We start from the raw sequence: 16,239 nt of genomic DNA, 5'->3' as shown, positions 1-16,239 counted from the left end.
CTACATATATCAGGGATATTTGTATTTGCGACAGCAGAATGGTGCTTTAACCATGGCGCTTGATTGCTGGCAACCTGCGCGCTCTCTGACGTGACTGCCTCTTCGGTGGCCGTCCGGGAAGAACGCATGCACGCTCCGTTCAATGTTCACAGCATTGGCAATTTTATTCAATACAAAATACAACTTATAGGAATTGTAATTGCTTTATAATTAATTGAGTGTTCGATTGAAATAATATATTGCTTGATATAGTAAAACCAATAAAACATGACTTCTTATTAGTGAATTACCATTTATAGATTTTTTCCATAATAATAAGATTAAACATATATTTCCGATTGTCCAAACAATACATTCTTCCAATGCTAGTAAGGGGCTTGTGACTTTGGCCGTTTGCTTTTAATGTGAAATCAGACAGGAAGTCAAATGTACCTTCAGGTTCAACCTCAATCGAGAAGAAGATCCTTTTATCTCTGTGAAACCGTCGAATTTGATGCATATTAAGGATTTACCCGGAGCAAGTGGCGTGTTCAGTAAGTATCCAACCATTTTCTTGAAATATTGTGTAATAGCAAGAGCTTTATGCATCATGTAGCCGTTTATTTATGTTTTAAAATGGTCTGCTTGTTGACTGCTAGCCAAACGCACATGTAACGTTAGCTAGTTAGCATTAGCATCCGCAGCATTACCATCTGCAGCCTGGGCTCTGTCGCCGGAGCCCCGGCGACAGTGCACTTTTTCAAGCGTACAAAATGCTTAACATTTCACAAAATGCAAATGTGTTATTCAGCTACCAACTTTGAATGCATCTCATGTAGTATGATTTAACTAGAACTGATAAGATAAGATAAAAAGATAAAAACTTTATTTCATCCCATGCATGGGAAATTTACTTGAAGTCAAATCTGTCATGGTCTGTCGTGTTTTGGTGTGTTTCCCTGTGTTTCCGTCCTGTGTTGATTACTGTTCCCTCCCCTAATGTGTCTCAGCTGTTCCTCGTTGTGTTTGTTACTTAAGCCCTTGTCTTTCCTTTGTTCCTTGTGCTATCATTGTGGTTGTTCGTCCTGCGTGTTCCCTGTTGTCACCTGAGTTCCCTGGTTCCGTGCCTTAGCCTTTAGGCATAAATAAAGTGCTGTTCTCCCTAAACCGTCTGCGTCTGGGTCCTACCTGCCTGCCTGCACCCTCAACCCTTAACAGAATGATAGCACCAACATTGGACCCAGCGGACGCTCAATTTTGCCGTGAGTTGGAGGATTTATTGATGTTCATAATCAAAGCAATGGATTTCTGGGAGAACATTCCCAGCAAGAAGGAGCAGGAGGCTATCTTGAAACGTACACGCAGGGCTGTCTCGTCAAGGCCCGAGTTGGAGGACGCCTTGCCCGAGTGGGCAGTTGAGCTGCTCAGCCCCACAGTCTTTTGGCCTGAGAGCTACATGCCTCTGCCACCGGACTTTTGTGACCGGCCTAAGCCTCCACGCTCCTACTCTCAGCCTCTGCCCCCGGTTCCCCGCTACCAGCCTCTGCCTCCGGTTCCCCGCTCTCAGCCTCTGCCCCCGGTTCCCCGCTACCAGCCTCTGTCCCCGGTCCCCCGCTACCAGCCTCTGCCAAGTGCCCCTGACTGCAGCCCGCAAATCGAGGAGGAGCTAAATGTGGGCGGGCTTAAACGTTTAAGCCCGCCCACATTTAAGGAAAATTCCGCGCAGTATCATGGTTTTACCCTCTCGGGCGCCATCTGGTGGCGGAGATCCGGCAGCACATTCTCAAACATCAATACAGCACAGCACAGCACAATGACTTACCGGTAATATGGAAAGAAGTTCATGCATTTGATAGACTTAGACATTCCTACTTTTAACTTGTCATTTCAAATGTCTTTTTTAGTATAGACACATATTATTTCGTACACTCAATTATATTAGCCATGTCAAATAAACCAAAGACAGAAGACTATGCATCATTGATTTTTATTTTCACCCCAGGCAAAAAATGTTGATCTTTAAGAAGAAAAAAAAAAAGCTTCCATAAATGTTTGACAAAGGCAAGTATCAAGGTATTATCAAGTATCTGGCCCATAGCAAGCAACCCTGTTCCCGGTTTCCAGGTCCGTCAATTTCCCAGCGTCTAGAAAGGAAACAGATTGCGGTTCTTATAGGCACAATAACAATGCAAGATGTGAAACAGATAATTGAAATAAGTGGAGGGATTACGCTTTAGTCTAGCAATAGTTGACTACAAGACAAATTAATCACATGACCTCTCACCTGTAGCCCTCCTTGCACTCGTCGCCGTTTTCTGTCCTGCAATCGGTCTTCCTCAGACCTTAGTGATTTTATGACAACATACAGTAACTATGAAACATTCACATTGGTCTGTTGGCAGTGCGTAAAACTGTTTTTTTTTGTCATTTGATTCAAAAGTGTGATATTCAGGGCTCTTACGGTATGGGGAAGTTCTGCAGGAGAGCGAGACACCACCATCTCCTAATTTGCAGCATGTTTTCCTTTGAAGAAGGAAATGCAGGAAGATGTTAATATGTTGTAAAAATAAATAACACCTTGTACACTAAGCATAATGTGTCATGATTTACACATACCTCTCTGAAATCACAATTGGCCCCCATTACAATGTACAGAGTGTACTGAAATTCAAGAGGTACTGGTTAATATAATGTCAGGCGTGTTCCCAAGGATAATTATTTTTCAATACAAATTAATGTGGTTTTAATGTAGCAAGCAAACATTTTTTACAGACAACAGCAATGCTATAACATACTGATTAGGTCTTACCATCAAAACAAACACGCCACAGTTGTTGGAGCACCCTTGCTTTGTTAGGCCCTGAGGTATGAACAATGTATTTTAATAAAAGTATGGCAAGAAAATAGTAATAAGTTAGCAAATGCTATTATGTAATGTCTTACCTGGACATCATTCACACCAAGCTCTCTCCAGGGGCCAGAAGAGAGGCTGTGAGCAACGTGTCTGTCAAATAATAAGCAAAGTAAATAAAAGTAACTCAACTTCAATTAACTTTTGTTTGAAAAGCATGCATAAACGCTTGGAACAAAGCCTGAACTGAATAAGGAAGAGGTTGGAACTTCAAATAAAAAAGTTTTCATAACGGGCTTAAAAAGAACTGCCTGTCTCAAAAAAGATAAATAGTTCTGTTTCCATCTGTTTAAGGAATCAAAATACTGTAGTTGGAATATGGAATGGATTATTTTAGATCAAATAAAAACCGAACCATCGATTAAAACAAACAAAAGGACAAGTGGTTTAAAACAGAACTACCACTGTCCAGAAAGGATTATGCGAGGTGCCCTAAAAACCTGAATAGACTGGTTCTACTCTCATCTCTCCAACCGCTGCCCCAGAGGGAATCTAGGAAGAAAATCTCCCTAGCCTGTGGCCTCAGTATCTGTTAAATATTCAAATTCAAATATTACCAGTTGCAGTGAGTTGTGTAATGTTCCTGGAATCCCAACAGAGCTGACATGCATTTAATTATTATCGAAAAACATTAAAATCAGCAATGAGCGACTTGTTGTGTAAAGAAGCGGGGAGCTGAGGGAGCTGAGCGGGGGCCACGGGGAGCTGAGGGAGCTGAGCGGGGGCCACAGGGAGCTGAGCGGGGGCCACAGGGAGCTGAGTGGGGGCCACAAAGTGCTGTGTAGGGGCTGCAGCTTGCACCTCCTCCTGGTGTATTTGTAGGTGCCTTACCAATTGCATTCGATTTAGAAGTGTTGCTGCACAATAGCAACAATGAAAATGTGTTGCCGTCCGACAACTCAATCCACACTTTATTATTGTGAACTCTGTAAGAGAGGAATTAAGGAAGTAAGATTCATACTTACATATTCAAAAATACAAATTAATTAATTTGTGTAATAATTTAGATAAGCACCTTTGTGTTTCACTGACGAATGGCCTTTTACATGGTTGTCAACCTTATATTTTGCACCCACGAATTTACAGAAGGGACAGTGGAACAGTTCACTGTTGGTGATGTTATAAATTTTTGGTGTATCACCATCCAAAAGTATACTAATGTGTCTCTATATATCAGAGGGGAAAAGAATAAAAATTAAAAGGCACAGCATCACTTAAACATCTGCTAAAACATATCTTTTACCATCTGAAATTGACGCTGAAATTGTTATCTTTTTTACCACATTGACGTCATCAGGGATGGCCTCAGGAAGAGGAAGTAAATCAGCCTGAGCTTGACCATGGAGAGCATGAGAGGCCTCCAGCCCAGGATGTGGGGCTCCATGTAGCGGGGGGTACCGCAGTGGGACACCTGTCACGCACACGCACACACACACACACGCACGCACGCACGCGCGCGCGCGCGCGCGCACGCACATGTACGAAGGCAACACAAGGTCAATCAAAACAGCTGTATGTAACAAACGGACACAAAGAATGAATAAATGAATGTATTTCATTACATTTATTTTGATCATTGTCAACGCAGAATTCCAATATCAAAATGGAATGCACTATACAAAGAGTAAGGCTATGCATTAAATGTTGATATTCAAATCCTGTTATTATGCCTTATCATACTCGAATTCAAGTGAATGATTTATTGATTACCTTCTTTATTTCTCTCAGACATACTCTAGGGTAGAAACACACACAAATATAGCGCATTAGTAACTGTTTTTATAAACCCGGATATGAAATATGATTTTTTTTTTAAGCATTGCAGTGAACCTACCTGACCAGAGAAAATAAGGACACAGACGGTCCGTCAGACAGACAGACAGTCAGTCAGACAGACAGACCATCAGTCAGTCCGACAGACAGACCATCAGTCAGTCAGTCAGACAAAGACAGACAGACAGAGAGGAGTTCTGAAAAGGACTGTTGGTTTTGTAATGTGTGTGTTATGTGGTGCAATGTCGTGGTGCAATGTGCAGGCAAATCTGGAGGGGAAAAGCAAAATTTAAATCAGGTTTCAATGTTTCACAAAACATATCTTACCAATGTGGTTTGGAGAATATTACCATGATAAGCAAAATATTGGAGTTTATTTAATTGTCCTCATATGTGGACGCCACGCCCGAGGGCATGGCGTTAAAAAAAGCTTAAAAACACTGCCTAAATGCTATTTTTCAAACGACCTCATGACATAAACATGAGGCCTATGCATGTTACTTCCATGAATATTTTAATGATCAACTTGTTGTTCTATCCATACATTCGTTTATAATGTACACGAACAGAGAGCGGCAACTTACCTCTAGGCAGAAAAGCGCGCAGTATCATGGACTCAGACGGAAATACGTTCTCCCGCTTTCTGCAGAAAGCGGGAGAACGTATTTCCGTCTGAGTCCATGATACTGCGCGGAATTTTCCTTAAATGTGGGCGGGCTTAAACGTTTAAGCCCGCCCACATTTAGCTCCTCCTCGATCTGCGGGCTGCAGTCAGGGGTTACTCGCCTCTGCCCCCGGTCCCTAGCTACCAGCCTCTGCCTCCGGTCCCTAGCTACCAGCCTCTGCCTCCGGTCCCTAGCTACCAGCCTCTGCTCCTGCCGGAGGTGGCCCGCCCTCCAGACCGTCCAGGGGAGGCACGTCCTCCGCTCCTGCCTGTGGGGGTCCTCCTCCACTCCTTCCCGAGGGGGGTTCCTCTTCAAGGCCTTCCAGAGGGGGTCCGCCCTCTACCTCGCCTACCTCCAGAGGGGACCAGCCCTCTACCTTGTCCTCCAGAGGGGATCCGCCCTCTACCTGGCCTTCCTCCAGAGGGGCCCCGCCCTCTACCTGGCCTTCCTCCTGAGGGGACCCGCCCTCTACCTTGTCCTCCAGAGGGGACCCGCCCTCTACCTGGCCTTCCTCCTGAGGGGACCCGCCCTCTACCTTGCCTTCCTGAGGGGTCCCGCCTTCCACAGGGGGTCCGCCCTCTACCTCGCCTACCTCCAGAGGGGACCAGCCCTCTACCTGGCCTTCCTCCAGAGGGAACCCGCCCTCTACCTGGCCTTCCTACAGAGGGGACCCGCCCTCTACCTGGCCTTCCTACAGAGGGGACCCGCCCTCTACCTGGCCTTCCTCCAGAGGGGACCCGCCCTCTACCTGGCCTTCCTCCAGAGGGGACCCGCCCTCTACCTGGCCTTCCACCAGAGGGGACCCACCCTCTACCTGGCCTTCCACCAGAGGGGACCCACCCTCTGTTGTGGTTACCATGGCGCCGCAGCGAGTGGCAGCCCGATACAGCAGCTCCCGACCCCCTTTTCCTATTTCCTTTTTATTTAAAAAATTGTTATCTAGATATACTTTTTAGAACTTCAACTCTAGGCTTTGTTAATACGTAGGTTTAATTCTTGAGATAAATTATAAATCAATAGGGCTCTTAAACGGTTGTGCAACAACAACAATGTGCAACAATGTGACGATCACCGCGACCACCGCGACCACCAAACAACAACAACACAGGGCCAACGTCTATTCCCGAGACGAGCTCCTCCAGCACCGGGATCAACCAGTGGTGTGCCCGAAGGGGATCCTGAGGGAGTTGAAGTTAAGGCGGCGTGGGACCAGAGCAGGAGCCATGGTGAGGAACAAGAAGTCGGAGAGGAGGTGGAGATACAAGCCCCGTCTTCCCTCGGTCGTCATGGGGAATGTACGCTCACTGCCCAACAAGACGGACGAACTATCAGCCCTCATTACCGGACAGCGCGAATACCGGGAATGCAGTGTGTTGTGCCTGACGGAGACATGGCTGAACGGGATACCAGATTGCTCTGTGCAACTAGCCGACTTCACGCTAGTTCGGGCGGACAGAGACAAACAGAGCGGTAAGAAGTCGGGTGGTGGACTGGCCGTCTTTGTTAACTCCAAATGGTGGAACCCTGGACATGTTACTACGAAGGAAATCACGTGCTCGCCTGATGTTGAGCTGTTGGCTGTGGGACTGAGACCTTACTATCTGCCCCGTGAGTTCTCGGCTGTCATTATTGTTGTTGTTTACACTCCACCATCAGCTGTTGCGGGGCGGGCTTGTGACGTCATTCACTCCACCGTCGCAGACCTGCAAACTCGGCATCCCAACGCTCTCATTATAGTGAATGGAGACTTCAACCATGTTAACATCTCAAAGACACAGACTGACTTCACTCAGTATGTGACCTGCAGCACCAGAGGGGATAAGACATTGGACTTACTGTATGCCAATGTTAAGGAGGCATACAGTGCAACAGCTCTGCCCCCCCTGGGCAAATCAGACCACTGCTTGATACAACTGTCTCCTATATACAAACCTCTTGTGAGGAGACAGCCAATCACCACCAGGACTGTACAGCAGTGGTCTGTGGAGGCTGAGGAGGCCCTGATGGAGTGCTACAGGACAACAGACTGGGAGATGTTTCAGGAAGACTACGGCGACGATATTGAGGGTCTCACTCAATGCGTCACAGACTATATAAAGTTCTGTGAGGAGAGTGTTGTCCCCACCAAGAAGGTTCGCTGCTTCCCCAACAGCAAACCCTGGATCAACAGGGACATCAAAGTCCTGTTGAACCGGAAGAGGAGAGCCTTCATGGCAGGAGACAATAAGGACACACAGAGGGAAATACAGAGAGAGCTGAGGAGGGAACTGAGGAGGGCTAAAGACTGCTACAAGAACAGAATAGAGGGGAAGCTGCAGCAGAACAACCCCCGAGAGGTGTGGGCGGGGTTGAGAACCATCACTGGCATGAAAAATGCTGGAGGATCACAGGAAGGGACAAAGGAACGGGCCGACGAGCTAAACCTGTTTTTTAACAGATTTGACTCACCAACTGGGGCCAGACCAACACCCCCCTCCCCCTCCTGCACTACTCATCTCTCTGCTATACCACAAGACCCGGGGATGGCAGCTTTTGCACCTCCCCTCCCAGCACCACCCTCTCTCTCTCTCCCTTTCCACAATTCTAAGGTGGCTGGACCAATGTCAAGCCCAGGGATCAGTCATTCCCTCATCACACCCCCAACTATCCCAGTGACCCCAGCAACAACAAACCCCATCATCAACACCAGCTACGTGAGACGGCAGCTCACCAGGATCAGGACATACAAGGCCAGAGGACCGGACGACATCAGCCCGAGGGTGCTCAAGATTTGTGCAGAGCAGCTGGCAGGAGTGTTCACGCATCTTTTCGGCCTCTCCCTGAGGTTGAAAAAGGTGCCAACACTCTGGAAGACATCCTGCGTAGAAGGGACGACCCAGCGCTCCAAAAGACTTCAGACCTGTGGCTCTAACGTCACACGTCATGAAAATCTTCGAGAGGATAGTCCTGGAGCACCTCAGGCCCTTGGTGCGTGACTGCCTGGACCCACTGCAGTTTGCGTACCAGACCGACATCGGCGTGGAGGACGCCATCATCTGCCTGCTTCACAGAGCTTACACACACTTGGAGAGGCCGCAGAGCATGGTCAGAATCATGTTCTTCGACTTCTCCAGTGCTATCGACACCGTCCAGCCAGTCCGGCTGGTGGAGAAGCTCCAAGTGATGAAGGTGGATCCTGACATGGTGGCATGGATTTCAAACTACCTCACGGACAGGCCGCAGTATGTCAGGCTGCGACACTGCTTGTCAGACGTGGTGACCAGCAACACCGGCACACCCCAGGGAACTGTACTTTCACCGTTTTTGTTCTCCCTCTACACCTCGGATTTCTGCTACAACTCCCGAGCATGCCATCTGCAGAAGTTCTCTGATGACTCCTCCATTGTTGGATGCATCACAGACAATAGGGAGGAAGAGTATAGGGAACTAGTTGAGAACTTTGTGGGATGGTGTGACGGGAACCACCTTCAGCTCAACACCGGGAAAACCAAGGAGCTGGTGGTGGACTTCCGGCGCAGAAAGAGCACCCCAATACCTGTTTCCATAAACGGGGAGGAGGTGGAGATGGTGGACACCTACAAGTTCCTTGGGGTGCACCTGAACAATAAATTAGACTGGTCAGACAACACTGAGGCCCTCTACAGGAAGGGACAGAGTAGGCTGTTCTTCCTGAGGAGGCTCAGGTCTTTCGAGGTGTGCACTAGGCTACTACAGATGTTCTACCAGTCTGTGGTAGCCAGTGCCACCTTCTTTGCTGTAGTGTGCTGGGGAGGAGGCATCGGGAGCGGTGGTGCCAGCAAGATGAATAAGCTGGTGAGGAAGGCGAGCTCTGTGGTGGGGATGAAGCTGGACTGTGTGGAGGCTGTGACAGAGAGGAGGATGAGGGGGAAGCTGCAGGCGATCATGGACAATCCCTCTCACCCTCTCTACGCTGAGCTGAGGCAACTCAGGAGCACATTCAGCCACAGACTCTCTCAGCCACGTGCCTCAAAGCGCTTGGGGGGCTCTTTCATCCCATCAGCTATCAGACTTTATAACACCTCAACCCCCCGCTCCCAACGTCCCCAAAGTCCCAACAGCTCCTTTATCCAGACCTGTTTAAGGACTAAACCGCACACCTAAGGACTGCACCTATTGTTAACCTTGTTATTTGTTATTTATTTTATACCTCATATTTCATCGTACTTATTTATTTACTTAGCACACAGGTCACCTACAAACGGAGAGTTACATGTATATAGTATGTTTGTTTTATCTTAACTTTATCTTATTAAAATAGTTTTGTACTATAATTTTATTTTCAATTAGTAAATGTATTGTATATATACTGTTTTTTCGCTCTTCTCTTTTCCCACTGTACTGCTGGTCACCTGTGAATTTCTCCCAAGGGGGATTAATAAAGGACTATCTTATCTTATCTTACCTGCTCTTCCACTAGAGGGGATCCGCCCTCTACCTCTCCTTCCTCCAGAGGGGACCCGCCCTCCACCTCGCCTTCCTCCTGAGGGCACCCGCCCTCTACCTCACCTTCGCCGGCCTACTGAAGGTTTCCGCCTTCGCCACTGCTGGCCTTCAGAGGGGTTTCCTTGCCGCTGCAGGCCTCCTGAGGGACTGAGCCCTCATCGTCCTTGCCGCCGGTCTCCTGAAGGGTTCCGCCTTCACTCTGCCTCTGCTTGCCCCCCAGGCCGTCCGCCTGAGGCTCCCTGCCATGCCCTGGGGCAGTTTTCTGGCCGCCCACCTGACGTCCCTCCGCTCTGCCCCAGTCCATTTATTTTTTTTGGATTCCCCCCTCCTGGCGCCCCTCCACCCACCTGTTTTGGGTTTGACTTTCTTCGTTTTTTTTGCTTGTCGTGGGTCGCCTGGGAGTCGACCCTTAAGGGGGGGGTACTGTCATGGTCTGTCGTGTTTTGGTGTGTTTCCCTGTGTTTCCCTCCTGTGTTGATCACTGTTCCCTCCCCTAATGTGTCTCAGCTGTTCCTCGTTCTGTTTGTTACTTAAGCCCTTGTCTTTCCTTTGTACCTTGTGCTATCATTGTGGTTGTTCGTCCTGCGTGTTCCCTGTTGTCACCTGAGTTCCCTGGTTCCTTGCCTTAGCCTTTAGGCATAAATAAAGTGCTGTTCTCCCTAAACCGTCTGCGTCTGGGTCCTACCTGCCTGCCTGCACCCTCAACCCTTAACAAAATCGATTTCACTTTTGTATTTCTCTGCAGTTTGAAATGCCACCAAGAATCAGTCCCCTCACAGATGCCTGTCACCATGTCGGTTTAAAGACTGACAAAACATGGAAACTGGAGGTGAAGTACATCAATGTAGTAAAAGGTAAAATTATGGCATATGGTATCTATCGATGGATGGATGGATGGATATAAAGGGTGGAAGTGGGATAATAAATTACAAAACAAGTGTCTTAAAGTGATACCATATCTAATTCCTCTCTCCATTAGGTAAGCAGGTCTAAAGAATGTGATTTAATTACACTTATTATTGTACTGTAGATTGGTTAAATCAGAGTGATTTTGCTCTGAGTTTTCTGTCCTACAGTATACAGTAGAATAAACCAAGACCGATTTTTAAGGTCACAGTGAAATCTGACAGCATAAATATGAACTTTACCAAAATAACTATGTATTTATTCTGTATTCAATAAGCTACATTAATCTAATAATTAGTCATTTCTACTATAATGATTGACCAGCGTCTCAAAGATAGGCTATGCTTACACGTATGTCGGTAATTGATGCCAATACCCAAGCATTATACTGTATTTAAGAAACATGATTATAATTGCAAAACTTATTAGGAAGCCAATTTATGTGTTATTGTCACTCTTCATCTGTTGTGAAGGGCTGAAAATGGAATGTTTTAATTTTCCTGTCTTTCTTTTTTTTTGCAGGGCGTGGGGTGTTCGCCATAGGTTCATTCTCCAAAGGAGATTTTATAGTGGAATACAGGGGAGATTTGATAAGCGATGGTGAAGCTCAAAAGAGAAGAAGAATTTATAACCCTGCATGTTCTGGATTTTTGTTCGCGTTCAAGTTGGGAGGCAAAACATGGTGGTAAGATTTTAAATTGCACCTTAACTATACTACCTTGTACTGAAGTCGTTACACTTGCTTAAACAAAACTAATCCAATAATTACTAATCCGCCGCTGCCGTAGCCTGCTACCAACTACAGGAAAGTATAAACGACGCTGCTGCTGAGACACAAGTCCCTCAAAATGCAATGCAAGGGTCGTTTTATTTCTAACATTAATCTTTCAACACAGACATTTATATGTGTGTAAGGGATAATGTATAGAACGCCGGTCATTATCGGGCAAAGGGCGAACCGGACACCGACGCGAAAGCGGAGGTGTCTTGCTTTGCCGTGAAGGGGCTTATTTTGCGATAATGACCTTATTTTGCGACGTTCTATACATTATCCCGCTTATTACACGGCTACTTGCCAAAATTAAAAAATAACTTCACACGGTGTGTCTTTTTACAATTTATATGTTACCATTGACGCATACGTTCCACTGAACAGCGCAGCTTAGGCGATATCTGAGTCATTATATATCTATGGAAATGTTCTGCCTGTCATCCCCTGCATTTGGGTCAACCTTCCGGAATCCATTGTGACGTTAACTTATATGCTTACTCAATCAATAACTCATGTAAAACTGTGATCTTGTATGCTAGTAAATGATGTTTTAATGAAAAGTAATAATAATATTTTTTCCATTTTTCTCTATTTTTATTTGTGGTTGTAAAGCATTGACGCCCTGACGCCTCTAGAGAAGATGGTTCCTTCGGCCGCTTGGTGAACGATGACCAGACATCCCAATTGCATGATGAAGAGAATAGACATTGCAGGAAGCACACACCTCTGTGTCTTTTATGTCTCAAAGACATAAAAGAAGGTGAAGAAATTGCATATAATTATGGAGAGGACTGCCCATGGCGAAAGCAGGTACGTGTTACAACTAGTGTTAAGGTATATACAATTCAAGAATGTCTTGGAATAACTTAATGATTGATGGTATCTTTGTTTGAAACTATATAAATCAATTTCAATAAATGATCATTTTTTCTATTGTATATTAAAACATTGGATATTCAGGAGGCATCTGAATCAGGGCCAAATGTCACTGTAGTCTGGGACGTTCCCGACGTCCCCACAATACATCTTGTATGGTTTTGTTTCAGTGAAACTTTATGTTAAGTATCTGATAAAGGAGAACGTACAGGTGTGCGAAATGTCCCCACTCAACACAGTTAATTCAACATGTGTGAAATGTCCGGTTGACAGGTTGACAAAGCAGGACAAAATATGACCATAGAATCCTTTCTCGCTAGTTTCGTGTGTGGGGATGTATTTGACCCAAGAGACATGTCCTTTAGAAAATGAATTAAAATAATATAATAGTATGCAGTGTTTACATGAAATTGACTGATTTACTTTTTGTATGAAATTGCAGATGACTACATGTGAACCTGACACGCACTGTGTGAGCTCCCAGTCTGTGCTCATGTCAGAGCCACAGTGGGATGAAGCTGTCTGGTTAGAGGACACTGGTCACCAGGTAATTCATGTCCATCACTTAATATTTTCCTCTAGTGTCTTCTAGTCACCTTTCACGTCTTCTGTTGTTTACTTTAAGCAGGTAAATGAAAAGAATATGATAATAATGAGGGGAATCTATTATGCATGAGGTCTGCCAAACAGTTTCAGTAATGCTTGCATAAGGCTAATGATTAAGGGATATGTAGGACACATCTTAACTGTGTTGAGTAATTTTCCCGGGGCAAAATGTCGCTGTAGTGTGGGACATTCACGACGTCCCCACAATGCACCTTTTATGGTTTTGTTTCAGTGTAATGTTATGTTAAGTGTCTGATAACCGAGAACGTACAGGTGTGTGAAATGTCCCCACTCAGCAGGGTTTATTCAAGATGTGTGAAATGTCCCCACTACGCATAGTCTATTTGACAGCAGACAGAGGTTGACAAAGCAGGACAAAATATGACGCTAGAATTCTTTCTCACTAGTCTGCTGTGTTGGCATGTATTTAACCCAAGAGACATGTCCTTTAGAAAATGTATTAAAATAATATAATATTATGCAGTGTTTGCATGAAATTGACTGATTCACTTTTTGTATCAAATTGCAGATGACTACATGTGAACCTGACACGCCCTGTGTGAGCTCCCAGTCTGTGCTCATGTCAGAGCCACAATGGGATGAAGCTGCCTGGTTAGAGGACACTGGTCAACAGGTAATTCATGTCCATCACTTAATGTTTTCCTCTAGTAAATGGTAAATGGTCTGCATTTATATAGCGCTTTATCTGTAACCAGTGGCCACCCAAAGCGCTTTACAATATTGCCACACAATCACCCATTCATACACACATTCATACACCGACAGCGGAGTCAGCCATGCAAGGCGACAGCCAGCTCGTCGGGAGCAGTTAGGGTTAGGTGCCTTGCTCAGGGACACCTCGACACACGCTAGGAGGAGCCGGGGATCGAACTAGCAACCTTGCGGTTACCAGCCAACCCTCTCTACCTCCTGAGCTAGTGCCGCCCAGTAGTGCCGCCCACTGCTGTCTTCTAGTCACCTTTGACGTCTTCTGTTGTTTACTTTAAGCAGGTAAATGAAAATAATCTGATAATTATGAGGGGAATCTATTATGCATCAGGTCTGCCAAACTGTTTTCTCTAATGCTTGTATAAGGCTAATGATTAAGGGATATGTAGGACACATCTAAACCTTGATGAGTAATTTTCCCGGGGCAAAATGTCGCTGTAGTCTGGGACATTCACGACGTCCCCACAATGCACCTTTTATGGTTTGGTTTCAGTGTAATGTTACGTTAAGTATCTGATAACGGAGAACGTACAGGTGTGTGAAATGTCCCCACTCAGCAGGGTTTATTCAAGATGAGTGAAATGTCCCCACTAGGCATACTCTGTCTCTTTGACAGCAGACAGAGGTTGACAAAGCAGGACAAAATATGACAGTAGAATTCCTTCTCAGGAATTTGCCAGGTGGCATTAGGGTGAACAGACTGTGACTGGGGTAGATAGTATCTTTGGGCGTTGTGCAGACACCTCACTCTGCTGATGCTCAGTAGATGCTGATTCACTCTTAGTTTGGACAACAAACACCATGTGATCTAGAAAATACAAATGTTATGTCATAATATTAGTCTCATGTTGTTCAATGAAGGTTCAATTTGTTAAACATCTTGTGCGCTTGATAATAATTGCAAACTTATTTACTGCTGCTTTTATAGTGGATCTAACAGGATGTAGATATCTCTTGACTTAAGACTTAAGTTTTCCTGTATATTCTTTTGAAGGCTGCAGGAAACGGTCTGTTTCTTTTCTTTGTAAACTGACTCGATTGCAGCTTTTCTGCACCACCGCCTGGTCTCGTCTGCTTTCTAGGTGAGGCGTAGTTCCTCTTGCGTAGTTCAACTAACCTATTTGTTTGTCCCTGTGATGACGTTAATTTTCATGGCTACTTGGATGCATGTTAATGCAGGAGTCAACCAACAGACTGAGAGCGGGACACTCCAATCAATCTTTTTTTTATATAGCCCCTTTCATACAGTTAGTGCAGTTCAAAGTGCTTCACAGATGGCTGAGAAAACAGATAATAGGACATATATTAATTGAAGATGAAAGAAAGATTGCAGACAAAAGAATTATGACAAGAAAATTAAAATGTTAAATAAGAAGAAGAAAGCTGCCATAATATCGAAGACATAATGCTACTGTTACTAAAAAACAAAAATAAGGAATTAATATTATAGTCTCTAAATGAAAGTGTGTGGCATGTAATACAATAAAAAGTTAATAAAAAGTTTTTAGTTGACACTTTACAATAAGGTGTACTAATGAGCAGATCACTGAGGATTGTTGATGCAGGACATGAAACTTATAGAAACTGTATCTCCTTCCTTCCCTTCTCCTTCCTCCTCCTTCCCATTTACAGGAAAGGCTCCACTCAAAAGGAAACCATGGCAGCCAGCGGAGATAAAGGCCGTCGAGAGGCACATAAAGGCATTAATACATGCTTGCACTGTGCCAAAAATGTCTAACTAAACAAAATCTGTAGGTGGCGAAGAAGTTAAAGCTGCGTCACGCTTTGAACTCAACACTTTTTCCATCTAGTGTCGACTGGGTTTTTGGATTGTCGGTGCCATTAAAGTAGCATTAATAATCGTCGTAATAATCGTAACGATTATTAATGCTACTTTAACGGCATAGACAATCCAAAAACCCAGTCGACACTAGATGGAAAAAGTGTATAGATCAAAACGTGATGCAGCTTCCCTTTTTTTCTTCGCAACCTACAGACTTTGTTATGTACGATTATTCAAACACGCCATGTTATTTAATATAGACATTTTACAGAGGGAACCGGAGCCTCAGAGGTGGAACTTATTCTTCAGAGGTCTATGTGACTTCCATTTATATTGTGACTATTCTGTATCTTGATGCCTCTTCCTGGCCAACAAGGATACACCAGCAGGTTCTAACATGTATTAACCACACTCTGATGGCTCGAGTCTGTGCGTGATGTGTGTCTATGCTAATGTGTGTATGTGCTGGTATACTTTTAAAAATAAAGTATCAATGCATCTAATTCTCCACCGTCTCTGGTGCTATTTACTGTGGACCCACACCTGTTTGGGAGATCCCTCCCATGTGTGAGGGTGGCATCGATGGTGTTGGTAAAATAAAAACCCATACACACACATAGTGCACGGTAATATCATGAAATAAGATGGTATCACGCCACATATAGATGGTGGATGGCAAAGAGGAACATTTGCAGAGGGCATGGCCGCCCCTGGTTCCAGGGGCTCTCGGACTTGAGAGGTTAAAACACCTTTGTCCCTCGGGCTATACTATACA

General features: G+C 45.1%; 3 long non-coding RNA genes across 5 annotated transcripts; 2 read left to right on the top strand and 1 right to left on the bottom strand.

Annotated features, from left to right (window-relative positions):
• The first annotated feature begins 320 nt into the window (after window positions 1-320).
• LOC132460758 (uncharacterized) lies at window positions 321-12,093 on the top strand. 2 transcript variants are annotated; one of them, XR_009526411.1, is made up of 4 exons: window positions 321-533; window positions 10,538-10,646; window positions 11,221-11,383; window positions 12,083-12,093. It is a non-coding gene; the product is annotated as an uncharacterized LOC132460758 (long non-coding RNA). The 2 variants fall into 2 exon arrangements; XR_009526410.1 differs by lacking the exon at window positions 12,083-12,093 and having other exon boundaries at window positions 324-533; window positions 11,221-12,074.
• Window positions 2,066-3,424, bottom strand: LOC132460768 (uncharacterized). 2 transcript variants are annotated; one of them, XR_009526423.1, is made up of 3 exons: window positions 2,923-3,424; window positions 2,789-2,839; window positions 2,066-2,640 (listed from the first exon to the last, which is right to left on the bottom strand). It is a non-coding gene; the product is annotated as an uncharacterized LOC132460768 (long non-coding RNA). The 2 variants fall into 2 exon arrangements; XR_009526422.1 differs by having other exon boundaries at window positions 2,066-2,839.
• A 2,255-nt stretch (window positions 12,094-14,348) lies between the features above and the next one.
• On the top strand, window positions 14,349-15,972 carry LOC132460783 (uncharacterized). The gene is made up of 2 exons (XR_009526439.1): window positions 14,349-14,763; window positions 15,314-15,972. It is a non-coding gene; the product is annotated as an uncharacterized LOC132460783 (long non-coding RNA).
• Window positions 15,973-16,239: the final 267 nt, after the last annotated feature.

The sequence above is a fragment of the Gadus macrocephalus genome, chromosome 7 (assembly GCF_031168955.1).
Source record: "Gadus macrocephalus chromosome 7, ASM3116895v1".
NCBI lineage: Eukaryota > Metazoa > Chordata > Actinopteri > Gadiformes > Gadidae > Gadus > Gadus macrocephalus.
This window is presented reverse-complemented; position numbering and strand designations above follow the sequence as displayed.